This window comes from Herpailurus yagouaroundi, unplaced genomic scaffold (assembly GCF_014898765.1).
Source record: "Herpailurus yagouaroundi ecotype Mexico unplaced genomic scaffold, PumYag 208, whole genome shotgun sequence".
Taxonomy (NCBI): Eukaryota; Metazoa; Chordata; class Mammalia; order Carnivora; family Felidae; genus Herpailurus; species Herpailurus yagouaroundi.
This window is the reverse complement of record NW_024412439.1, coordinates 82,335-107,863: the sequence shown is the minus strand read 5'-3', so window position 1 is coordinate 107,863 and position 25,529 is coordinate 82,335. Positions and strand designations below refer to the sequence as shown.

At 56.8% G+C, this 25,529-nt stretch overlaps 1 protein-coding gene across 4 annotated transcripts in view; it reads left to right on the top strand.

Annotated features, from left to right (window-relative positions):
- The first annotated feature begins 12 nt into the window (after window positions 1-12).
- Window positions 13-25,529, top strand: part of KCNJ12 (potassium inwardly rectifying channel subfamily J member 12) — a 44,404-nt gene continuing 18,887 nt past the window's right edge. For 2 of the 4 annotated variants that reach the window (XM_040452961.1, XM_040452965.1), the window contains exon 1: window positions 13-296. The gene's annotated coding sequence lies outside the window, so the exon portion shown is untranslated. Of the gene's footprint in view, window positions 297-2,738; window positions 2,760-25,529 lie in introns of those variants that run through there. The other 2 variants (XM_040452963.1, XM_040452962.1) reach the window with 2 other exon arrangements.

The window sequence follows — 25,529 nt, the reverse complement described above, 5'->3', positions numbered from 1 at the left end:
CGGGGGAGGGGGTGGGCCGGCCGCGCTCCCAGCCGGACGGAGGGACGGACGCCAGCCGCGCCGGCCAGAGCGAGCGCCCCGCGGCCGGGGGCGCCGTCCAGGCGCGCGCCCCCGACCCGTGGCTGAACCGGGGAGATCGGCGCCCCTCACTGACGCGCCCCTTGGCATGGAGCGCCCCCGGGGGCTGCCCTGAGGCGGCGGCGGCGATGCAGCCAGCGCGGCGGCTGCCGGGGCCAGGAACGGCCGCCCGGAGCTCGGAGGACGCGGAGCGCGCCGCGCCCGGGGCACTGACCGAGGTAAGTGCGCGGCCGCCCGGCGCCCGGCCCCCCGGGGGCCCGACTCCGGCATCCCGAAGGCCCCCTCCCCGGCCCGGAGCGAGCACGAGGTGGTGCTGCAACAGGGAAGGTGGGGCGGGAGGTTTTTTTCTTCCTCTCGTTTCTGTTTTTTTTCCTCCCTTGGTGAGCCATCGGAGGAAATGCTGACTGCGAGCTTTTCTTCCCCTGCCATGTCTCCGGCTACTGCCACCAGGGAACTTTGCTCCTTGCTAACCTTCGTCCTGGGGGCGCTCCGGGAAACTTTGAGGCGCCCTCGGCCCCCCTCTGGCCAACTCGCACATGGGGGCTCGGGAGGGAGCGTGGGGAGGCACTTTCGCCCGTGGCATCAATCCTATGCGTGACCTTCCTGGAGACCCCGGGATTAAAGCGGGGGTGCAGAGGGGGCGCAGTCTACCAGCGGCCCGAAAATGCCTCCTGGCCCTAGATCTGCGGGTCCTCGGAGTCCTTTCTCTCTCCCACCTCCCGTGCTCTAATGGAGTAAAAATATTCTGGAAATGGTGTTTTCCGCTAGCCAGCCGCCAACTCCAGCCGCACCTTTTTGCTTTTAGAAGTCGGCCTTGATCGCAGAGGCGATGACCCCTCAGCTGAGAAGCCCCCAGGGTTTCATGGCAGGAGTGGCTCCTAGGTGCTCACCTCTGCTCCTGATGCCCTATGGGGAAGCGGCGTGGGGAACCAGGGGGCTCACTGGAGTGGCACGTGGGGTGGGGAGCTCCTGTGTGTGTGTGTGTGGGGGGGTGCTTCACATGGGAGTTGAGGCCCCAGCGCATGTCTCTGCTGCCGGTCCTGATTGAGTGTGCACTGGTCATGTGAATATTTTAAAACCTGTGTTTAGAATGGGAGGTCACAGGAAAGTGTTTCTTTAGAGATGGTCTTCTGTTTTGGGAGGTTCTCCTGGCCCCTCACCCTGCTGCCCATTTCGTAGGGGGCGTACCCATCTGGGAGTGCTGCACTGCCTGTGATCTGTTCTACTTTATTCTTTGCTCCCTGTGCCCAGGTTGGAGCCCAGGGGTAAAGTGCTGGGGACCTCCTGCCCCTGCCCCCATACCCACCTCCCGGAACCCAGGTTCACAGGCTCTGTCTTCCAGGAGCACGGAGGTGCCCATATGCCGCTGAAATCAGTAGCCACCTCTGGAAGGTAGAACCTACAAGGCGTTAGCCTCGGGCCTTATCCCTGACCCCGTCCCTTAGGTGCCGAGTAAGGCCAGTCCAGCTGCCTCGCCGTGACCCCAGGCTCACTTTCTGCTAGGTTGTTCCTTTGTGGCCCCTCACCGGGGACTTCCTCCCTAGTCCGCTGCCATATGGCCGGAGGGTTAGGGAGGAGGTCCCAGTCTTGGGCCCACTGGAGGCTTATGGTCTTTTTTTTTTGTGAAGTCCCCGCTCCTCTGTTCTCAGAAAATCACCCCACTCCTCGTGCTCAGAGCCCAAAGAGAATCTTCAGTAAAGTCTGCCATCAGCTTTCTGGGGGTCCCTTCTCTCCGGCCAGGGGACTGGAGGTTGGCAGCTCTAAGAAGGAGATGTTGGACGGGATCCCTTCAGGTGGGGTCAAGACTCCTTAGGGGCAATAGGGTGCAAGGAGGAGGGACTTGCTTGAGCATTCCCGGGGACAAGCACGGGCGCTCCAGTGTGCCAGATGACAGGGGTCCCCTCTTCTCCACTGGTGCGCTGCTGAATGCATATAGGTAGGGGGTGCTCTGTAAATGCTGGATGTTGGCGCAGCTCTGGGTTTATTGGCCCGCCCCTGGACCTCTGTCCCCATCATGGCCACCTGCCCCGTTAGGCCCCTGTAGGGCTTCCAGGCTGCTCAGGAAGGGATGTGGTGGAGGCTGCTGCCCGATCCAGGGATGTTCAGTGAGCTGTGCTGTGCTGCGAGAAAGATATGCCCAGAGAGGGGCAAGGTCTTGCCCAAAGCCACACAGCGAGTCAGGGGTTTGAGCAGAATCATCTAGCTCTTCCCGGGCCAGGGGGCTGCCCCTGTCAAGCTTCTTGTCCCAGGGCCACAGTGTCCCTCCCCTCAAGTCTTCCTGAAGCAGAACGAGGTAACATTGGTGGTCCTGCAGCAGTGAAATAATAGTGACAACAATGAAGATAGTAATAACAGTAACAATGACAGCAGTTCCCTGCAGTTATGCGGTACGGGGACGGGTTCTGCTTGTGAACAGTTCCCTCTGGTGCCCTGGGCCACAGTTGGCAGCACCGGGCATGGCACCCGGCGGCCTTGGCACACGTCTGGGGCAGAAGCAACTGCGTCGTCACTCCCGGCAACCCCTGCGGCCCTCGCCCAGCCCCAGGCTGAAGGCTGCTGGTGCTCCCTCAGAGCCCACCCGCTGGCCACTTTTGGTCTCGCTGCCTCTTGGCTCTGGGCTGGGCCATCCTTCCGACAGGTGCACCTGGTGTGCGGTGCTGGGCCCCCGCCAGGGCTTTGCTGTGAGTGACACATGGGCACACCTGCCCCTCCCCTGGGGCCTGCAGCTGGAGCCCTGCCATAGGCTGGCACAGAGAAGAGGCTGAGAGGGAGGCAGCTCGTGGGCAGCAGGAGGGTGGAGGCTGGGCCGGCCACTCCAAGGTGTGGTGGGTGTGGGCTCGGGCCCACAGGCTGGCTGTACCAGGGGAATTGGCTGCGTGATAGGAAGACAGCAAAGGCCGAAGATAAAAGAAAGAAAGCCGGCTTGAAACTGGGCCGCAGGCGGGGCAGGGAGGTTGGAGGCTTCAGAGGAGCCTTGGGGGTAGGGTGGGGGCGGGGCTGGACTGAGGCAGGCGGATTTTCCAGAGGAGCCGGGGCGCAGGCGGGACTGGAGCCCTCGCCGGGCACTGGCCGAGGGCCCAGCACTCTGCCACCTGATTTAATTTCCTAATGGTCTGCCAGTGCCTAGGGTGGCATTAGCTCCATTGTACAGACAGGAGATCTGAGGCCCAAGGAGGCACCGGGAGGGACTGGAACCTGTGTCCCTCTGGTCCAGAGCCCTGGCGCTCTCCCGGGGACGGAGTTGCACCCTCCTCTATTCCCCAGACACCCTGCCCGGCTGCGTGTGTGTGCCAGGCTGGCTGCAGAGTGCCTGCTCGCCATCCCAGCGCCCAGGTGGCGGTATCCCTGGGACCTAGGGAAGGCCTGGCGTGCCCTGTAAATGTTTGGTGGGTCTGTGTCTAGGCTGCTTTCTCTGGCCGCAGAGGCCTCGCTGTGATGATGGGTGCTGTGGCGGGCCGTGAGCTCTAGTGGTGGAGACCCTGGCACCCTCAGCCGTGGTCCCGGTGTAGTGCCTGGCACACAGGAGATGCTTAATAAACTGGTGGTGAATGAATGGAGACCCAGCCCCTTCCCTCGAGAATCTCACTGTTTGGGAGGAGGCTTCAGGGCACACAGCCAAGGTGAGCGGGGCTGAGTCACTTCTCCTCGTGGTCTTCAGTTTATCATCTGTGAAGTGGGATCAAAGTCGCAGCTGGGGGGACCCCTGAGAACACCTGGGAGTGAGGGAGGAGAAACGTGAGCTTCTGTGTGTGCTTCTGGGCAGGGGGGATCTGAGCAGAAGTGGGGGTGTGGAAAGGGAGCTGCACGAAGGAGGGGAACGTGGCACCAGAGCCTTGAGAATCTGTCATTCCAGTGCAGCCTGTCCTTGGACATGTGGGGAAACTGAGGCCCAGAGAGGCTAAGTGGTTTGCTGCAGCGGGAGAGGGCCTCAGACACAGGCCTCCTGCTCCTGCTGTGTGTCTTGTACCCCCTCCCCTTCTCCACCCCTTCTCCCCACCCCCCCCCCCCCCCGACGTTCCATAGCGCAGGTCTTCCTGCCCAGCTGCTGAAGTGGCAGCTGCAGAGGCAGCGTGAGGCTGAGGGGACCTTGGGGACCCCTGGTCCAGCCCCCTAATTGGCCTTTGGCCCTGTAACATCAGACAGAGTTCCATTTGCATGGCCAGATAGGAGCGGGGGCCCCTTTCTCAGTGATCCCGGGGAGCAGGTCTACCCCGGCTGTGCATTGGTGCTGCCCCAGAGTCAGCGGGAGCAGCCTCCTGGATCCTGCCAGGGACCCGTCCCCCTTCAACCAGCCTGGACTGAGCACTCCCACCACTTGGGCAACTGAAGCCTCCCCCTCCTTCCATCATCTGTGGTCTGGGTCTCTTTGGGGGACTCAGGCTTGGGGAAGGGCCAGGGAACAAAGATAAAGCCCTCAGAGTGGCCATGCTTGCTTGAGTACCTACTGTGTACTTGACACACTCTGGGTGCTGTCGTCTTGGTCTTGGGCTCAGGATCCTCCCGTGTCCCCCCGCCCCCCCTTTTGCCCTCAACTCAGAATAAAAGCCACACTCCTCACTGTGGTCCACAGGGCCCTGCACAGTCTGGTACTACCCTCTCTGCCCCCCACTGTCTCCCTCTCCTCAGGCCGCCCTGCCTTTCTCCTTGCTGTGCCTCCAACACCTGAGGCCTGCTCCTGCCCCAGGCCATTTGCACTTGCTGCTCCCTCTGCTTGAAACACTCTTCCCCAGATCCCCACAAAGCCTCCTCCTTCACCACCTTCAGGTCTTGTCCAAAGACCACCTCCTCCATGACGCCTCTCCTGGATGACACCATGGGCTCCCTTTGCCCACATTCCCTCTCTTGCTTTTTTCGACACGTCAAGTTTAATGCCATCCACCATGTTATGTTTTATTTGCTTATCTTGTTTATTGTCTGTCTCCCCCACTGGGATATAAGTGCCTTAAGTGCAGAGGTTTGGGTCTTATTTGTTCCCAGCTACGTCCCCAGCACCTACAGCACTACCCTGTGTGTAGTAGATGCTCGATAAACATGTGGGGAATGAATGGGTTGGTTCCTCCATGTGCGGTGCTTGATAGATAGTGAGTGTGCTCAGTAGCAGTGGTAGCCACAGTTATCATCCCATTCTGCAGATCAGAAAACCGAGCTTCGGAGAAGTGACATCACTGTCCCCAAACTGAGGAGCTTGTCGGGGGCAGAGCCAGCTTTCAGACCTCTCCTCTGAGCCCTTGGCCTGCCATCTGTCTGTGAGGGGGAGAGAAGTGGCATTTATTTCAGGCCCCAACTCGGCGTTGAGCTCTTTCTGTCTGTGACCTTATCTGCTTCAAGCTCTGAACCTTGCCGTGTTCCTGGCCTCTGGCTTGCTTGCAGCTTAAGGCGTCCCCCATCCCCACCCTGTGAGGGGCAGAAACCACATTCCCGTTGCAGATCTAAGCAAACTGAGGTGCAGAGGGTCAGGGCCGCTCGGTCCTCAGCGCTTCTCTTCACGTTTATAAATCTTTGGGCCTTCAGTAGAATGTGTGGAGGCCGGCTGCAGGGGCTGGGGGTGGCAGAGGGGACAGTGTCTCCATTTCTTGCCCAATTAAGCACTTTCACATGCCCATCGGCCTTTTGTTTTGTGTCGGTGTGTTTTACCTCCTCTGCACAGTCTCTGTTTTTGAGCACCACACCCAGGTTGAAACATTTTGTGTTTCAAGATTGGCCATTACCAACTTCAGTAGCTTTCCAGCTGTAAAAAGAACCTATAAGCCTTCTAGCTGGCAAAGCACAGCCCCTTGGCTCCCCCAGATCACCCCATCGCCTCTGCCAACCTAAGGCTTACACTCCTTCTGTGGATGTGCAGACAGGTTCCCGAGGGGCCGGGCCTCGGCCAGCGCTGCTCAGCAACCCCAGGTGCCCAGCGGCCGTTTAGCCAGATGTGCCCCAGGGCAGGGCACTGTCTCCTGAGGCCCACCCTCCGGGCAGAAAAGGGATCAGGTCATAATGAAAACCAGAGCTATCTCCAGATTGCCTGTGACTGTCATCAGCCTCTGACCTGTGAGTGGGTGTCCTGGGGGAAGGGTGAATATGACATCCCAAGGTGGGAGTGGGCCGGCTGAGGCCAGAGAGGGACAGCCCCAGCCAGAGGTGGTGAAATGTCTCAGAAGCAAGGTGGGGGGTCGTGGTCGAGACTCTCTGCCCCCTAGAGCCTCCTTGCAGCTGTTCTGAGACTTACTTAGGAGAGCTGGGGCGGGGAGGAGGGAGCGTGTAGAGATAGGGAGGTCCTGAGCTCTGTGTGTGTGTGTGTGTGTGTGTGTGTGCGCGCGCGCGTGTGTGTGTGTGTGTGTGTGTGTGTGTGTGATGGAGACTCTGAGAGGCTGAGGGCAAGAGAGGTCAGGGAGGGGCTGTGCGGCCCCCACCTCCTGCCCACCTCCCTCTCCTTCCAGCTGCAGCCTGAGCCCCCTGAGCTGGCGGCTGCAGCCCTGCAATTCTCCAGCACTTAAAGCAAAAATAAATCACTGCCAGCAGCTGGCGTTCTGGGTGGTAGCAGCCGCCTGCCTCCTGCCCCCGACCCTATGCCTCTGGGCTCTTGGTTCCGGGCCAAGGCCAGGCCAGGCTTCCACTCGGGCCTGTGGGGGCCTGAGGAGGACTGGGGATGGCCGGGGGGAGCTGGCCCCATCCCTTCACGCCCCATTCCTTCACGGGACTAGAGCTTGGTAAGGCCCAGAGAGTGTGAGGCCTGTCTGGGTCACGTGGAGGGCAGAGGTGGATGCAGGGCGTGGGGATCTGGGGGCAGGTAGGGAGCTCAAAAGTGGGGTTTCCTAGCGGCCTTGACTGTGGCCTCGTGGAAGCAGGGTGTGACAGGACCTGGGAATCCTGGTGCCACCCCATCCTCAGGACCAGCCCCTGTCATCTCTTTTCTCCCAGGCCCCTCCCTTCCCTTCTCGGAGAGGTCTCACCGGTCAAGTATTAGTGTGCAGGCTCTGGGGATGTCAGGATTTCGGCGCCATTCATGCTTTCCACGATTAGCTCTTGAGCGAGGACGGTGAGCTGTGCCCTGTGCCTTGGGATCGCGGCTGATGTCTTGGTGGGTGGAAGAGGATAAAAGAAACAAGCGAACAAACACATAAGGAAGCATAGACTTTGTCATGCCTTTTTTTTTTTTCCATGAATCATTATCGTTTTTAATTATCAGAGTGTTACATGCTCATGGTAAAGTATTAAACAAGCGTAGGGATAGAAAGTGAATCTCTCCTTCTCAGACTCTGTCTTCCGCCTCACCCCAGCCCAAAGCTTTATGTTCTTGAGGTGACCATTATTAGAGAACTTTCTGGATTGTCTGAGTGCTTGCGCAAACATGTGAATGTAGTTACATAAACATGCCAACATCTATAGTTCCCTTTCCCCTTTCTTCCTTTCTTGCTTTCTGTTTTTTTTTTTCTTTTCCCCCGTGGGATCATTCCATACGCACTGTCCCTGCTGGTGCCCCAGGGCTCCAGACCCAGGGACTTCATCCTTTCTCCTTTGATGGGCATTGGCTTGAGGGCTGAGTCACAGAGTCCAGATCATAGAGTCTTAGCTGTGGAGCCTTTGAATATCCAGAGCCACCCAAGCGTACGGGTCATGGATTCTTTGAGTTGGGAAGTTGTAACCTCTTTGAGACCGGGATTACAGAGTTGCAGAATTGGCGCATCTTAGCCGTGGGAGAGGTGCCGAATCCTGCACGGGGTACCTCCTTCCTCAGACCTCTCTGGGAGCATGCTCCATCCCCAGAGATTCTGGTTCGGAGGGTCTGGGGTAGAGCCTGGGAACCTGCACTTTTCAATCTTCCGAACCTTGGAGCCCCCAGCCCAGCCCCCTTCGGTCCCCATGCCACTGCGAAGCTCCCTGCCCCGGGGCAGATCCCACCCTCTCTGGGCCTGAGTGACCCACAGCTCATGCACCACGGGGAAGGTGCTCGCTGCCGTCGTTTACTTCTTCATGGTCTTCAGAGCTGCGGTGGGGGGAAGGGCCTCTGGGGAACCGGTCACCCCTGATTCATCTCTGAGCTTCTCCATCTCAGGTGTCTGCCACCTGCTTGGCGAGCCCATCATTCCCATAACCTGGTTTGAGCCTGAATCTGAAAGACACTGCCCGCCTCGGTCCACTGAGGGCCCCTGGTGGAGAGGATCTGCTAGCCTAAGTCCGAGAGGGGTGTGAATCACCCCCACTGCTCCTGTACCGCAAGTCTCAGTTTCCTCATTTACGAAATGGGTGTGGACACCAGGCCCACATCTGGGCACCCACTTTTTCATCCCTCTTGGCTTTGGCTCTGCGGTCAAGGCAGGGCAGGGCAGGGCAGGGCAGGTCAGTTTCCTCTCACTCTCTGCTCCCCCGCCCTCTGCCATTCGGGCCGGAGGCTCAACCGTGCCCATATTCTTGGCCTGCTGAGCTTCAAGCTGTCGGCAGCACCTGCCTGGCTGGGGCGGCCAGGCCCCCTCCTGGGCCCTGGGGAGCCTTCAGGACCACTGGAAGGGGTGCCCCCAGCAGACCCTGGGGCAGCTACGGAATGGTCCAGCCCCTCCCTGGGGGCTGCATAATGAGGAGCCCCTGGCTGCCTTCCTCCTTTCCTCTGTGGACCCTGCCAGCCGCAGCCTCACAGGCACCCCTGGGGCCTGGCCCTCATCCTGAAGCAGATGCCCTAGTTCTGAAGCTCCAGGGCCAGGTGACCAGGCTTTGGGCCCTGTCCCGACCCAGCTACCTTCCCGGTGGTCGCAGGACCAGCCGTGGCTGGGCAGGCTCCAGGGGTCCTCTGGACCAGCGATCCGAGCCAGTGGTATCAGTTTCTTCATCTGTGAAATGGGAACACTAGGGAAAAATGGGTTGAATGAACACATACACTTGAAATTGTGTCCGGGTGGTGGAAGGAGCACGGAGGCAGCAGTCCAGGGGGGACAATCAGCCAGGTCCCAGAAAGGAAAACAGACGCAGGGACAGTGGGGAGCAAACTGCACCCTGTATTAGTTTCCCGTGGCTGCCATAACAAATTACCACAAACAGAGTGGCTTAGAACGACACAGATTTATTATATCCCAATTCTGGGGGCCAGAAGTCTGAAATCAAGAGGTCGGCAGACTTGCTTCCTGCTGAGGCTCTGAGGGAGAATCATTCCATGCCTCTCTCCCAGCTTCTGTAGCTGACACCAAAACTTGGTGTTCCTTGCCGTATAGACACATCCCTCCAATCTCTGCCCGTTTCTTCACCCAGCCTTCTTCTGTCTGTGTCTTGTCGTGTCCTGTCTGGTCTTCTCTTTTCTTCTCTTCTAAAGACACTTGTCATTGGATGGAGGGCCCATCCTAGTCTAGAATGATCTCATCTCCAGATCCTTGGGTTAATTTTATTTGCAAATACCTTTTATCTAAATAATGTCACTTTCACAGGTTCTGGGTGGACATATCTTTTGCGGTGGGCGGGGGGGGGCCTTCATTCAACCCACTACACATGGTCAACCTGGATATGCTGTCCTTTCTTTTTTAAGAAACGTATTCTATTTTAGCGATGTATTTTGGAGACATACAGCATTGGGGTTACATGCCTGATCTTTGCTACTGTGCCAGCTGTGTGTCCTTGGACAAATTATTCAGCTGTTCTGTGTCTCAGTTTGCTCATTGGCAAAATGGGGCTATTAGGGTCCTTTGTCCATTAGGCTGTTGGGAGCAGTCAGATGAAACACGTAGCCCTGGGATGGGGTGTGTGTGACACCTTTTGTTAGTATACCAACCAGTGAAATGGTTTTAAAATCTAGCTGGCGTTTCCCATGCGAGGCTGAGTTTCCATTTAGTCAGCCCGCCTCATTCTGATACGCTTCTGTGTCTCCGCCCACCCCTGGGCTGTTCCTGCCCGGACTTAGGTCCCCATGCCTGGGTTGCCCAAGCCAAACGTTCCAGAAATGGCCCTGTGGGGTCAGAGGGCCTGTGCCTCTGTGACGTCGAGAGCCGTCACTGCCGTGCCCTCCTCCGGGTCATCCCGGCGAGCTCACCTCTCGGCAGAGCCGAGCGAGCCTGCGCCCTCGCACCCACGGCCGCCAGTGTTGCTGGCCACCCAGCCCCTGCCAGTCCTGGCTGTGACGGTGGCCCTTGCACTTCCGTTGCTTGTTCTGGAGTCAGGTGGGGCAGCTCTTTACATCCAGACACCTTCCCATAGCTTTTCTGGCCGCAGCCAGCTCCTGCAAGGACCTTGTTTTCCTGACCTTCATCCTTCCCCCAGGCTCAGGTCACTGGGAGTCAGGTGGCATGCCCCTGCCCTTTCTCATCGCAGTGGGTCTTCGTGACTAACGCCAGGGACAGGAAGCGGCTGCCTCGTCTTGCGGATGCCCAAACGGAGTCTCAGAGGGGCCGCGCGCAGCCCATCGTGTCTCTCAACAGCCCAGTCTGTGCCCGGAGCCTGAGGGGTGGGCTCCTCAGGGGTCTGGGTTTCCCTGAGAGCTTGAAGTTGCCAGAGGGAGGGGGCTGGGTTTTATTCCCGCCGTCGCCCCCGCTTCGGACCACCACGGATGAGCCGCTGCGATGCCCTGGCCTGATGCCACGTGGCCAGGAGAGCCTGGGTGTCCTCAGCCCCTCCCTTGGCTTCCGGTGGCCGTCAGGACGTTTGGGGGGCTTTAGCAAAATGCATGCCCTGGTGGTGAAATCAGCAGCCCGTGGTGGTACTGGGTGCCTTTATTTCTCAGGAAGTGACGTGACGTTTCGCTGAGACTTGGCACCCAAAAATAATAATGAAAGTGACTGTTTACCCAGTGTCTTCTGGTGCCAGGTGCTGTGCTCAGTGCTTTCCCGAACATTATCTCATTTAATTCTCAAAACGTCCTGGCCAGGCGGGGCGTAGGGCTTGAGAGAGGAGCCACTGAGGGACACAGGTGGCCAAAACAGCTTGTGAACCCAGATTGACAGGCCCTATGAGCGGGCCTCAGTTTCTCTCCAAAGGCATGAAAGCCACAGGCCCTGCCGTGTTCTCCCCCGAGGGGGCAGAGATGCCCTGGCCAAGGATCCGGGAAATGCGATGTTGGGCAGGAGCCAGGTCGGCCTGGATTCCAATGGGGCTGTCGCCCTCTGCTAGCTGTGTGTCTTGAGGCAAGCAGCTTCACCTCTCTGAGCCTCACTCCCTTACTCTGAGAAATGGGGCTAAGTCTATACCCCGTTTAAACTGCGATCGTGTGTGCCAAGTGTTAGCACTATTACAGAGCTCTAGACGATGGAGGGCTCCCAGAGTTCTGTCCATTTTGCAGGGGGAGAAATTGAAGCCCCAAGAGGGAGGGACCGGCAGAGCTGATGCCCACATTGAATGACCTGCTGTCCTCTGTCCCCTGAGACCTTGGCCACCGAACACGGCGTCCGTCCAATCTCCCTCATTCTTACCGCCACAGGACTAGGGCAGAAAGGTCATCGCTTGAGCACCTACTGTGTGTTGGGAGGCTCATGCAGGGGAAAGATTTAGGTCGAGGTCTTGCTAAAGCTCTCAGGGTCGGGGTTCCTCCCCTTCATCCATTTCTCACGTCTGTTTATTGGTCCCACGTCCCTGGAGCCCCAACCCCACCCACAGCTGAGTTCTGTGGGTCTGTGGATATGGTGTGGGGGCACAGCACACTGCCTGTAGACCTGGCCACGAATGTTATTTGATGCCCCGGGACGTGATGGCAGCCGCTCTGGTGCCTGGGCAGACAGAGGAGCCGTTGATCACTTCTTCCTTCACTCACTGATTCCTTTAATTATGGACTTAAATTAACCCAACGCCTGAGGAGAAGTTTCTGCAGAGGACGGGGGGATGGCAGAGCAGAGAAGGCACCCTAAGGAGGTGTCTCTACACCAGTGCCTCCCAGGGTGAGTTTCCAGCCAGTGGAGACCTTAGAGAGTCCTTCAGACTCTCCTTCAGAGAGGCCATCCCTGGGGCCCTGGGCGGGGCCTGGGGCAGAGAGGCTTCTTGCCACCTGCCTCTTGGGCACACCGTGACCCTCCTAGACACCAGGGAGAAAGACGTAAGGGACACGAACCCCTGAGTCTGTTGCTTGGGGTGGCCAGTTAGCCCCACCTCACTCCAGGTGCTGCTTCTCGGCTTACACTGCTGATCCCAGGCCTGTCCCCTTCCTGCCTGCTCCGGAACCTTTTCCCTCAGTTCTGGGGCCCTGCCCTTCACTTCAAGGTCCTGGACCCTTAGCTGACAGTGTGGCCTCCTCTTTCACTGAGAAAATCAAAGAAGAGAACTTCTACTTGCTCCCACCACAGCCACCCGTGTCCTGGCACCTGTGCCCCTCAGCGTGCCTTCTTCTCCTTCCTGCGGATGGAATGATCTCCTGCCTTGCCCACTGGGCCCCCATCCCTCGCACCTACCCAAGATCATCACTGTGGTGAGTCTCCCTGTCTCTGCTAGACACTTCTCTACACTCTGCACCTGTTTCTTCCAAAGGTGGGCATTAAGGGTTCACCGTAGGCCAGCACTTTCTGCAAGTACCAGGACTCTCCGGGGAACAAAACAAAGCCCTGACAACACCCATTCGTTGTCAAAACTCCCAGCAAACTAGGACTAGAGGGGAACTTTCCTGCCTTGATAAAGACTATCTACAAAAAAAACCCTATAGCTGACATCATATTTAATGACGGGAGACTTTAAGCTTTCCCACTTAGATCAGGTACAAGGCAAGGATGTCCCCTCTCACCACTCCTTCTTAGCATTATACTGGAAGTCCTTGCTAATGCAATTAGGCGAGAAAAGGAAATAAAAGACATACAAACTGGGAAGAAAGATAAAAGTGTCTTTGTTCACAGATGACATGATTGTCTATGTAGGAACGTCTGAAAGAATTGACAAAAAACAAATAAGCCCTGGAGCAAATAAGCAATTTTAGCAATGTTGCAGGATACAAGGTTAATATACAAAAGTCAATTGCTTTCTTATATACCAGCAACGAACAAATGGAATTTGAGATTAAAAACAATACCGTTGATATTAGCACTCCCTGGAATGAAGTGCTTAGGTTCAAGTCTAACAAGATATATGCAAGATCTTTAAGAGGGAAACTCCAACACTCTGATGAAGGAAATCAAAGAAGAACTAAATAAATGGAGAGATATTCCATGTTTATGGATAGGAAGACTCAATATTGCCGAGATGTTAGTTCTTCCCTGTCTGATCTATAGACTCAATGGAATCCCGATCAAAATACGAGTTAATTTATGAATATCAACAAACTGATTAAAGTCATATGGAGAGACAAAAGACTCAGATGAGCCCAACATACTATTGAAGAAGAACAAAGTCAGAGGACTGACACCACGTGACTTCAAGACTTGCTATAAAGCTACAGGTATCAAGACAGTGTGGTATTGACACAGGAATAGACAAATGGATCAAAGGAACAGAGTGGAGAACCCAGAAATGGACCCCTATAAGTAGTGTCAACCGGCTCTGACAATGGAGCAAAGATAGTCTTTTCAACAAAAGGGGCTGGAAGAGCTGGACATTCATAAGGAAAAAAAAAAAAAAAAAAACCTAGACATAGACGTTGCACCCTTCATAAAAGTTAACTCATATTGGATCATAGATCTAAATGTAAAATGCAGAAGTATTAAACTCCTGGCAGATAACATAGAAGAAAACCTAGATGGCCTTGGATCTGGTGATGCCTTTTTAGCCACACCAAAGACACGATCCGTGAATGAAATGATTGACAAGCCGGACTTCATTAAAATTAAGAACTTCTGCTCTGGGAAAGGCAGTATTAAGACAATTAGAAGACAAGCCATGGACTTGGGGAAAACATTTGCAAAAGACACATTTGATAAAAGGCTGTTATCCAAAATATACAAAGAAGTCTTACAACTCAACAATAGGAAGCAAGCAACCTAATTGGAAAATGGGTCAAAGACCTGAATGGACGTGTCAGCAAAGAAGATACACGGATGGCAGGTAACATAGGAAAAGACACTCCACGTTATATGTCATCGGGGAAATGCAAATTAAAACAACGAGATGCCACTGCACACCTATTAGAATGGCCCGAATCCAGGATACTGTTGACACCAAATGTAGGCGAGGACACAGAGCAAGAGGAATTGTAATTGCTGGTGGGAATGCAAAATGGTGCAGCCTCTTTGGAAGACGTTTGGTTCTTAAAAACTGAACATCCTATTACCGTATGATCCAGGAGTCATACTTCTTGGTATTTACCTAACAAAGTCGAGAACTTACATCCACACAGAAACTGCACGCAGATGTTTATAGCAGCTTTAGTCACGATTGCCCAAACTTGGAAGCAACCAAGATGTTCTTCAATAGGTGAATGGATAAATGGTGCATCCAGACAATGGAACCTTATTCAGCAAAAAGAGAGAGAGAGAGAGAGAGAGAGAGAGAGAGAGAGAGAGATCAAGCCATGAAAAGATACGGAGGACTTTAAGTGCAGATTTACTAAGTGAAAGAAGCCAGTCTGGAAAAGCTATATGCTGTAGGATTCCAACTATGTAACATTCTGGAAAAGGCAAAACCATGGAGACAATAAAAAGGTCAGTGGTTGCCGGGCGTGGAGAAGGGGAGATGAATAGGTAGAGCACAGAGGATTTTTAGACAGTGAGACTATTCTGTATGACGCCGTAATGATGGATACAAGTCATTACACATTTGTCCAAAACCATAGAAAGTACAACGCCAGAGGTTAGCCTTAAGGTAAACTGTGGACTTTGGGTGATTATGATGTGTCAGCTTAAGTTCACCAATTGTAACAAATGTACCACTTTAGTGAGTGATGTTGACAGTGGGGGAGGCTGTGCATGTGTAGACTCAGGGGGTATATGAGAAATCTCTGTACCTTCCCCTCAATTTTGGTGTAAACCTAGAACACCTCTACAAAATAGTCTTGGAAAACGAGTAGTCTTGGATGCCAACCCCCTGCCCTCACATGTCAAGGGGCAACTGAGCATAGATTTCTGAATAAGTGACCGTAGAATACATGGGAGGGAAGGGGACATCTGATCGGAGACCTTCATGGAGTCAGGGAGGAGCCAGGAGCATGTCGGAGGGAAGCGGGCCCGGGGAGAGGCCAAAGGTAGGTGGTGTTCCCCCATCGGGGTCAGGGACTGGTGTGGAGAACAGACATCATGGCTGGAGCAGCGTGAGTAAGGAGGGGGCCTTGCAGGTGGCCCGGAGGCCATGCAGTGCTCTGCTATTGTTTCCTTCTTTCTTGCGACAGCAAGCGTCTCTTTCCCACTGTCTGGGCCGTGGCCGTGGCCCCGCTGAGTGGGTGTGAGGAGTTAGCCTTGCATCTGTCAGGCTTTAGTTGGGTTCAAATCCCTTTCATGTGACTCCTCAAAAAAAAATATTTTTTGAGGCGAAATTCACATGACACAAAATTAACCATTGAGAGCGAGCCATTCGGTGGCATCTGATACATTCACAATGGTGTGCAAATGTACCTCTCATCCTGTTCCAAAACGTTTTCATCACAAGACAAAACCCTGTACGCATTAAATAATCACCCCCCACCCTCCAACCCGCACTCTCCATGCCCCCATCCCCTGGCAGCCACTGCTTTCTGCATCTGTGTATTTACCGATTCTGGACATTCACATACGTGGAATCATCCAACTTGTGGCCTTTTGTGTCTGGCTGCTTTTGCTTGGCAGAGTGTTTCTGAGGCTCATCCAGACTTCAGTGTGGCTCAGTACTTGATGGTTTTTAGGGCTGAATGATAGTCCATGGGTGAATGTACCACATTTTGGTCGTCCTTGGGCAGTTGATGGGTGTCGGGGCAGTTTCCACCTTTGGCTGTTGTGAGTCGTGCTGCTGGGAACAGTCATGTACATGGTCATGTGTGAACATTGGTTTTCAGTTCTCTTGGGTCCATACTTAGGAGTGAACTGCTGGGTCATATGGCAACCCTGTGTTTAAGTTTCTGAGGATATATTCTCTTCCGCCACTAAAAGCACGCTCTCTTGACCGCCCCCTCCCCTTTGGCTTCTGCTCATTTCTCTGCTCCCTGTAACTACAGAACTCCTCACTGCGTGCGTCCCCAGTCGCTTTCCCCAATTTCTCCTCTTGGCCTTTGCCCCTGATCTTTGTGCCTATGGTGGCAGTACAAACTGCTCAGGTCCAGGTCACCTGGGTCCCCCTTGGTCACCTCCAGAGTTCGTCTGGCTCACCGTCAGCACCGTCTGGGCCCGGGGCCCTGGCTCCCCCTGGGAAGGTCTGCGTGGCTCGACATCCGCCCCAGCGCCTTGAGGTGCACTCAGTGGGGTGCCCTCTCCTCCCCGCCAACCCCGGGCCTCAGCCAGCTCTCGGTCTCATCTCTCATCCAGGCCTGCCCTCCACTTCCAGGCTCAGCCCCCTCCCTGCCCAGCAGCATCTCCCCTGCGAGCTCTTACCTTCCCCTGATCCTCTGCCCCCTCCCCGGGCGGCAGGCGACCTCCCACGACTCCCAGCAGGGCTTCAGGTGGCCAGCGGGTTGGGGGAACTGAGCCACGGCTTCGCCTTCTGGCAGGACTGCTTCCTGGCTCCGCCGCTGTGGCCTGGACTCCTCATCTGAACGGTGGATGCAGGCATCCAGCTGTCCACCTCCTAGGACTGTCCTTACGGTGAAGCAAGACAATCAGTGGAGGGTGCCCGGTGTGTGGCCTGCATGGGGGTGGGGTGGGCTTTCTGAAGCGGCTTCCTATCCTGTCTTTCTTCCTGAGCTGCAGCAACTTCTACAGGAAGCGGTCCAGGCATGCCACAGAGCTTTGTTGACCCTCAGTTTCCCCATGTGTAAAGTGGGAATAATAAGCTACCCACTAGAGGTCCTAGCAGGGCTCTGTGTCTAGGAGTTCCCACAAGTTCGGCACACAGTGGGCGCTCAACCTGTGCCTGCTTGGGGGTCACGGACGAGTGTGCTCAGCAGTGCCCAGCCTGGCAGGCAGGGCTCCTCAGGGAAGGGGGGCCCTGCCTGCTACAGTGGGGATGGAAAGGCAGGAAGGGGACAGATGCCACCTCCTGATAGGACCCCCCTCTACCCCTCCCTCCCGAGACTGCAGCTGCTTGAGGCGGAGGCACAGACCCAGCTGATCCCCCACCCCCTCATCAGCCTGTCAGCACCGAGGACCCGGCAGGAGCCCCCCACCGGGGCTGTGCCTGGCGGCTGGATTTGGAGGGCGTCCAAGCCACCTGGCTCCCCTTGGCCTGGGGATGCTGGTACTGTTGCGAGTGGAGGGTTTCATGGTCCCCTGCCCTCCTCTCTGTTTCCCGTCCTCACAACCCAGGAGTCCAGGCACATGGGGTCAGTGTGAACCAGCCGTGTTCACAGGGCCAGGCCCGTGGTGATGAGTCCCGTTTGGGGACAGTGTAGACGGATGTGGACTGTAGAGACAGGTGGAAAGCCATTGGAGATGGGGGTGCGTGGCTCCGTGTGTGTGGTGGTCGTGAAGGGGCCCTGACCGTGGAGAGGGCGTGCGCCTGAGTTCTGTGAGCGGGTGGGAGAGATGTGTGTGTCCTGGCCAGTGAAGTGGATGTGGCCCGACAGCACAGGTGGGGAGGGCGGCACGGGCGGGTGTGGGGAGTATACATGGGTTGGTCCCCCCGCCTCCCCTTTCCCTGACCCTCGGTACCTTCTGCCCCTCTTGCCCAGCCTACCGCTCTCTGGGGAGGGGCTGAGGCTGCTTCTAGGCCGGGGCTGGATTTGTAAGTCATTATTGTGTCCCTTGACATCACTCTAACACCCCGTTCCCTGCACCAAGGTGCCCGTGTCTCCCCAGTTCCCAGGTTCTCCGGCTCACCTGTCACCTGCCCTCCACCCGCAGCCGGAGGGAAAGTGCAGGCTCCTGGGTCTCTGGAAAGGACGTTTACTGGAGGCTTCTGCTGCTTCAGAGTTTTATGGGTGCTTTCACAAGATAACCGTGGAAATGCTGTCCTCTTGGTATCCCCAGTTACAAAGGAGGACGTGAGGCGCAGAGAGGTTTGAGGGATTTTCTGGGCCCCCAGGTGCTCCTCTGAGCCCGGGTCCAGGGGTCTGGCTCTGGCTGACGGAGCAGCCCTCCGAAGCCCAGCTTCAGGGTCCCACACAGTCTGTCCTTATGTCACTGGCTGTTCCCAGGGCTGGCCCCGCCCCCTGCTGCCCTTCCCTGTGCACACAGAGCCCGTGCAGCATCTTGCCCTTGTGCAAGGCCTCGGGTGTTTTTGCTTTCTTGCTCACAGGGCCAGCACTCTCTGCAGGCCATCGATCTGGTGTTGGGGGCCTCTAATGTCCTTCTGGGGGCCTGGGGCCCCTGTCTGGGCTGAGCTGCCGCCACCACTAGGCAGAGGGAGGCCAGGGGATCCCAGGCTATGAGGGCCCCTCCACACTTTTCTTCAACAACTGATTGCCGAGTGCCCGGTCTGTGTCAGGCGCCAGGCTTGTCTCAGTGTCCCCACTTTACAGATGAGGCCCCAGAGGCCTGGAATGCACGGTTCAGCCCCCCAAGTGTGAAGCCAGCCCCTGTGCCCCTTCTGTCCTGCCCCCACACTGAGGGCCCTTCTTTGGCAGAAGGATCCTTCTTCAAGCTGGGGCTGGGGCACTGAGGGCGCTAATGGTCACCAGTGCGGGCCTCTCTTGCCGCCCCATGGGCTGGAGCAGAGAGAGGAGTCCAGATCTGGGCTGTGACTCACATGAAGTCTCCAGTGTTCTCAGGCCACCTCCCCAAGCCTCAGTTTCTCCCCTGTAAAATTACAATATCTACCTCGTAGGACTCTCGTATAGCTTAAACAAGGAAATCTTTGTCCTTGGGGACAAGGTGTGGTATATAGTGCATGCTTGGTAAACATAAAAGCTTAAATTGTAGATTGCTGTTGTTCTGAACGCAGACACGGAGCCCTTGTACTGTGCCCGGCCCCGTGCTGGGTGACCAGAAGGTCGGCTTGAGGCAGGGGTGGTAGGGGTGCCTGGTGTGGTCAGGGCTGTGACAGAGAAAAACCCAGGGGGCTGCAGAGGGTTAGGGGCGGCTCCAAACCCAGCCTGGGAGCCTGAAGAAGAAGCCACAGGTCAGCCAGGAGGTGGACACCCTGCGGGTTAGGGGGACAGCCTGGGCCAAGGCATGTAGGGGTACGGCCTGCTGGGAGTTCAGTGTGGCCAGAGATAAACTGTCAGATAAACTGTCAATTCATTTTCTTTCCAAAAACTCTTTCCTGGCCCTGCTGGGGTCATAGAAAAGGGGTGCCTGAAAGTGCTTGAGGACCCCCGGAGCTGGCAGGCCTGGACAGAGACCACGAACACACAGTGTGGTCAGCGCTGGGATCCACGGGCCTCTTCCCTCCGTATCCCCGGGGCCTGGCACCCAAATGCACCTGCTGCTGATCATGTTGACACGTTAATAATATTTCTCTATGCCAGGCACGGTTCTTTTTTTATGAACTCATTCGTCATCGCAGCAATCACGTCGTCTCACCCCTATGTTACAGATGGGGAAACCGAACACGGTTGAACACGGTTGAACAGTGCTCAGTTCAACAGTGCTTGAGCACGGTTGGTGCTCAGGCAAGGATTGTGGACTGGTCCAGGGAGAGGAGAAAGGTGTTCTGGTTTTGGCTTAGGCAGGGTAAGTCGGGGAGGGGGGCTCTCCTGGCTGGGTCCCCCCAACCCCCCACCCTGTCCCGTTGTGTGGTCCAGGTACAGCCTGCCCTTCTCTGGGCCCTGAGCCCCTGCAGCCAGTCTGGGACACCTTCTGCTCCCCAGCTGGGCCACAGTCCTCTTGTCCCTGGGTCCCTGCCAGGCCTGGCATGGCGGCCTCTCAGGGTCTCTAGAAGGCAGATACTGGCCGGGGGTTGCTCAGAGGTGCCTGCCACCCTGACCTTGGCGTTGAAATGCGAGTGGGGGGCTGGTTGGCTCTCAAGTGCTTGCTGAGGTCGGAGATCAGTGCTGTACACGCCTGGACGTAGTTTGTTCCCACAGTCTCATAGGGAAGGAGTGACATCCTCAGCTGACAGGCAGGGAAACAGAGGCTCAGAGTGAGGAAGCCAGGTGCCCGAGGTACACAACCAGGGAGTCACAGAGTCAGAATTTGAACCCAGAGCTGGCCCACTGCAAAGCTCGTGCAGTCTGTACTCAAGCAGGTGCGGTACCTCGGGCTTTGCAAATAACGTGGATGCACAGTGGCCACTTGCTGGGTGACCACTGCCTACTGGCCTCATGCTGGCTACCAAGTTCTCTTCTCACATGTCCACCCCAGCCCTCAGAGGCACTGTCCGTTCCCACCTTATAGATGAGGACACTGAGGCTCAAAGAGGGGGCAGTCTGTCTGGCAGGATTTGGGATTCTAGCCAACTCCGCTCCCAGGGGTCTCAGGAAAATCCAGGGGTTATGGGAGCTCTGGGTTATCCAGAGCTCCCCAGCCCGATGTTGGTGAGGCCTGACCCGTCCGACTGTGTGAGGGTCCCTTCTCTGTGAGGGCGATGACAAGAGGGTAGCGCTGTGATTTGAGTGCCCTTCACGCTTGTCATTGTGTTGACAGCTGGAGCTATACCAGAGCCACCCACCCTGCGCCTCCACTTGGCTTCTGGGAGGCTGGGCTGGGCACTGAGGTAGGGCCACCCCCTGGCAGGTGAGGGGACCCTGCATGGCTGTGGCTTCAGGTAGCAGTGGAGACTGGCTGCCCCGAGCCATTCTCCTTCTCCTGGGGCTGCTCCCTGGGCACATCAGTGGGGTCTCCCGGGGCAAGGATTAGAGCACATTATCAGTCAAGGTCACCTGCCTGGCTTCCATTCCTGGCTATGGTGACCCTGAGCAAGTCATTGTACTTCTCTGAGCCTTGGTGTCCTTATCTGTAAGACAGGATACCTACGACCTCATAGCGCTGCCCTGGGGCTCCGGGAGGCCAGATGCTGGGATGTAAAGGTACAGGCTCTGGGGCTGCCTGCGGTTTACTTCCCAGCTCTGCCTCTTACAGGCAGCGTGGTTCAGGTTAGTGACTTCACCTCTCCGAACCTTCGTTCTTCATCTGTTAAATGAGGATAACGGCAGAATCTTTCCGGTGGGGCCTCGTCAGGACACAGTGAGGCAGTCGAGGTAAAGCCCCTGTCGATGTGAGCCGAGGTCCTGTGCCACAGGCTCTCAGCATGGGCCCACCGTGAAAGAGTGAAAGAAATCCGGACTTCTCCTGTCTGAGAGCCAGAGTTCCCTTCCCAGAGGCCACCCATGTGGGGCTTCCAGCTCCCGGCTGCCTGCGGGAGCAGATCACCAGCGGTTTCATCCCGTGCACTCGTCTGATGAAATATAAATAGCGTGCAATGTTTTCGAGCGAGGCCAGGAAAGCGTCTGTGGGTCGTCCCTCCCGGCCTAGGCAGTGAGGCCGATGAGCTGGCCGTGGGGATGAGAAGGAGACAGGAGCTCGTGAATAAATCATCGCAGGATCTGGGCTAATGGCCCGGCTGTGGGGCGGTGCACGCAATTTGTGCGTTAATTGTCCAGAGAGGGTGACTTCTGTGTGGGCACGGCCCAGGGTCCCCTGGTTTGCAAAGTGCCTCGTGTCCGGGGCGCCCTCTTCTGGGGTGCAGCGACTCTGGGAGAGGGCTCCCCCGGGGTATTTGGCGGTCGGGGTCTGTGGCACCCACCTCGTCCCTTCTTGCTTTCCTCCTAGGTGAGCTCCCAGGACTCTAAAGGGATCTTACACAGGGGATGCTCAGAAAACTGGGCCTGATATGGGTCCTTGGACCCGTGTCTTGGCTCCTGGCAGCCGGCAGCCAGGGCAGGGACTGGGCCTCAGATCCAGTGGGGGTAGGAGATCTGTGAGCAGAAGCTGGGGGCTGGGGGCTGAGCCTCTCCCCATCCGGGCCCTCCACCTCCTTTTCTTTTCCCAACCTCTTTGTGTTCAGTGGTTTGGGTTTTTTTTTTTTTTTTTTTTCCTTTGAACCAAGGCTGTCCCAGCTTAGCCAGCTCCTGCCCCGTTGCCAAGGTGACCAGACCATCTCTGCCATCCTATGGCCACTGCCAGGGTTGGGCGAGGGACTACAGTGCATGCACATGCACCCAGGCTGAGCACACATGCGTGTGTGTGCCGCGCCTTGTAAAGCTTAAACGTATACCTACGTGTGTGCAGGGCAGACACGTAGAGACCCACCCCATGGTGTCCATCCCCAGCACAAATGTAGGCACAGATCTGTCCTCGTGAAGGCACAGGTCTGTGTCTGTGTGCACACACCGCAGATTGCACAGGCACCCACGTGTTCCTGCCGAAGAGCAGGAGCGCACATAGCCCCAGCCGTACGTGTACCCCCGAGTGTGAGACACCAGCTCTCGGGGCTGCCCGCTTCATACCTCCCACTTAGCTTCTGACCGCACCCTAACTCTCTGCACAAGCCCCTCCTCTGGTCACCGGAGCTGCCTGCACGTGTGGCTGGGGGGGGGGGGGGATGAACATGTCCTCCCCGCACCGCCCCCACGCCCACCCCCACCCGGGGCCCTGTACCCATCAGTGGAGTGGACGTCAGGCCCCCCGCAACCCCCGCCTCCCCCAGCACCACTCGCCCCTTGCCCCTTGGGGGGATAACCGAGGCTCGAGTTCTGGGCACCAGCGGGCCGGAGCCTACGTGCCCTTGGCAGTGACTTGCTGCCGTCCTTCCCCTGTTTCTGTCTCCCGCTCCCAGGATCACCTCCCAAATAAACTTCCTGCTCCCGCATCCTTCACTCAAGGTCTTTTCTGGGGAAATGCAAAGTGGGGCCAAGTGTCTACACTTCCCTGACACTCCTAGAAAAACATGCACCCATACCTCAGGCTGTAGGTCCATGCAAGGTTGTGCCCACACATGAGCACCTATTGTGTGCTGGCCCCTGATCTGGGCACTTTGCATAAACTAACTCCACTAATTCCCTAAACAGCAGTACCAGGCAGGCAATATAATTGGCCCGCGTAACCGATGTGGAAATTGAGGCAAGGGTTAATCCTGTAATTGTGTCTTAAAGGCGGAGGCAGGGCAAGCTGGAGCAGGCAAGGGCTGGGACCAAGTGTGGGAAGAATCCCTGGGCCCCTAACATCTTCCTCCTGCCGGCAGATGCTGGTGTGAGAATGGGGTCAGGAAGCAGCCTCATTCGTCCTCTGAGCTCTGGCCATTCACCCCAGCCACTAACACACACGAACTCTCCAGGCCTCCAGGCCTCCAGGCCTCGCCTGAGGAGGAGACGGCCCTCTGCGCGCTGACTGGCTTGTAGCTGTGAGGTGCTCGATTCCCTCTCTGAGCCTGTTTCTTCCTCTTGGGGGAGGACATCAGGCAGCGTCTCGTAGGGTTGTTCAGAGGAATATAGAAGAGGTGCTAAATGAAAGCTTCAGGCATGAGAAAGCTTTTCCTGGGGTTCTCAGTGGCTGCCCCACCTGCTCTTGGGGCAGAGACCTGCTGGTCACACCCCCAGGCCCTTGCCCCGCCAGCCCTGGGCTGTCAGCAGTGCCCCCCCGGGGCGGCGCCCCCCGCTGCGCTGTCCTGACCCAGCATCAGTTAGCTTTCAGGAAGAGGCAGACAGCAGCGCACAGGGAGGCTCACTGCAGGAGGTGGTCCTGAGACATCTGGAGAGACTGGGTTCTCCTGGAGACATTAGGGCCAGGCTGGCGTAGTCCTGTCCAGGGTCTCTCTTCCCATGGCCCTGGAAGTCTTGGATTCCCATCCCCTCTGCTGTGGACCAGCTGTGTGGCTCTGGGCAAGGTGCTCACCCTCTCTGAGCCCGTCTCTGGCCTTTATCAAGAGGAACGATGCTGTGAACTGAAGCAGCATATGTCACGGTGTTGGGTGTGCCTGGTGCACGGTTGGTGCGCAGTTCCGGTTTGCTGGGGTTGGAGAAGCGTGTGCGGTGGGGAGAGTCGGGGTGAGACAGCTGTGAGGTCGCAGCATCACTGCCCTCTGGCTGTGGGTCCCTTCCCACCCTGAGCTTCAGCTCATTGTGACATTGGGCCAAGAAGATCCTGTACCTCACCCAGGACTAGACGAAGCAATGCCTGGAAGACGATGCTGTCAATACTCATCCCTGTGTTCCAGAGAATTCCTCAGGCTCATGTTCCTGGCCTGGGCCCCAGGACTCCCGAGTGACTTTGGGACCAGGGGCCAAGGGGCATCATAGGTGGGTCACAGGCCGAGGACCCGCCCATGCCCGCTCAGACCTCATCTTGCCTGCCTCCCTCTTGCCAACCCTCTTCCTTCAGATAGCAACTCCTTCTTGCCTTTGGCCTGTGCGTTTGCCCTCCCTGCTTGAGCCCTGTGTCCTCTTGCAAGCCCTGGCTTCCCCCCAGGCAGCCGGACCGCGCCTCCCGCCGTGGTCGTACAGCCTCCGGTGGCAGCGTGAGTCTTCTCCATTCATTCACTTCCTTCTGAAGTGTCTGTCTCTTCCCCTACCTGTTAGAAACACCAAGGGGCACGGGCTTTTCACCCTGTTCCCACTACACCAATTCCAGAGATGGAGTTGGCGCTCGATGAAGACATGCTTGTGGGATGGACGGACGGACGGATGGATGACGGATGGATGAGTGAACGTGTGAATGAATGAACCAACGAATGAATGAACGAGACGGCCCAGGTGACTCCACCATTTCACGATGATGCCCCAGTCCCGACCTGCCTGGCTGTGGATGCCTTTGATGTGCACTTGCTCAGGATAATGTTCTTGAACGCGTGAGAGAACCCACACAGGACCACAAAGGAAACCAGAAACGTGAACTGTTTATCAAAACGTTATTTTAGAATGTGTGATACGGTAATTAGCACGCTGTTGCTTCAGAATGCCTTTGCTGGCAGCACCTAGAACAGGCCCCGGGACCAGCTGTACTGAGCGCCAGGCTGCTGGGCTCTGCTGCCTCCATTTGTCGCAGAGGGGATGGTACATTTTACAGAGAGAAAAGGGGAAGTTCGGGTGTTTTTCCCATCAAGTTCAGAGAGCCCTGGGTTCCATTTTGGGGCCCCAGGGTAGGACCCCCTGGAACATGCGCCCGAGTGGCAGGGATCACATGCCCTGCCTCTGCCCCACGTGGTCCTCTGGACCTCCCTGCACCCCTCTCCCCTCACTCAGGCTCCCTTGCTTTGGTGTCCTTGAGCAGCCCTCGTGAGAGTTTGGGGACCAACACAGGCCATGGCAGGGAGAAAAGTTTAGCTGCACCCTCAGTGCCACCTACATGGCTGTTCTGGGTAGGCAGGCACTGGGATGTTTCCCAGCAGGGTCTTATTAGGGGTGGGAGGACCCTCCAACACCCTGAGGCTCGGCCTGGACCCCACCCCCACCCCCCCGCTGACCTGGCAGAAAGTTGACATTGCCTGCTCCGTGGGCTTGCCCAGAGCTCAGAGGGGACTCTGATGATGACAGCCTTGCCCCTGCACCCTGCAGGGCTGCTCTGCTGTGAGCCGTTAATAGGGGAAGGAGGTGGGAGACTCCCCTTCCCCGGGCCACAGCCTTCTCCCTGAGGCAACATGAACAAACCCAGAAGAGCTTCTCGTTTGACAGATGGGGAAACTGAGGCCCAGACAGAGCAAGGTCCCAT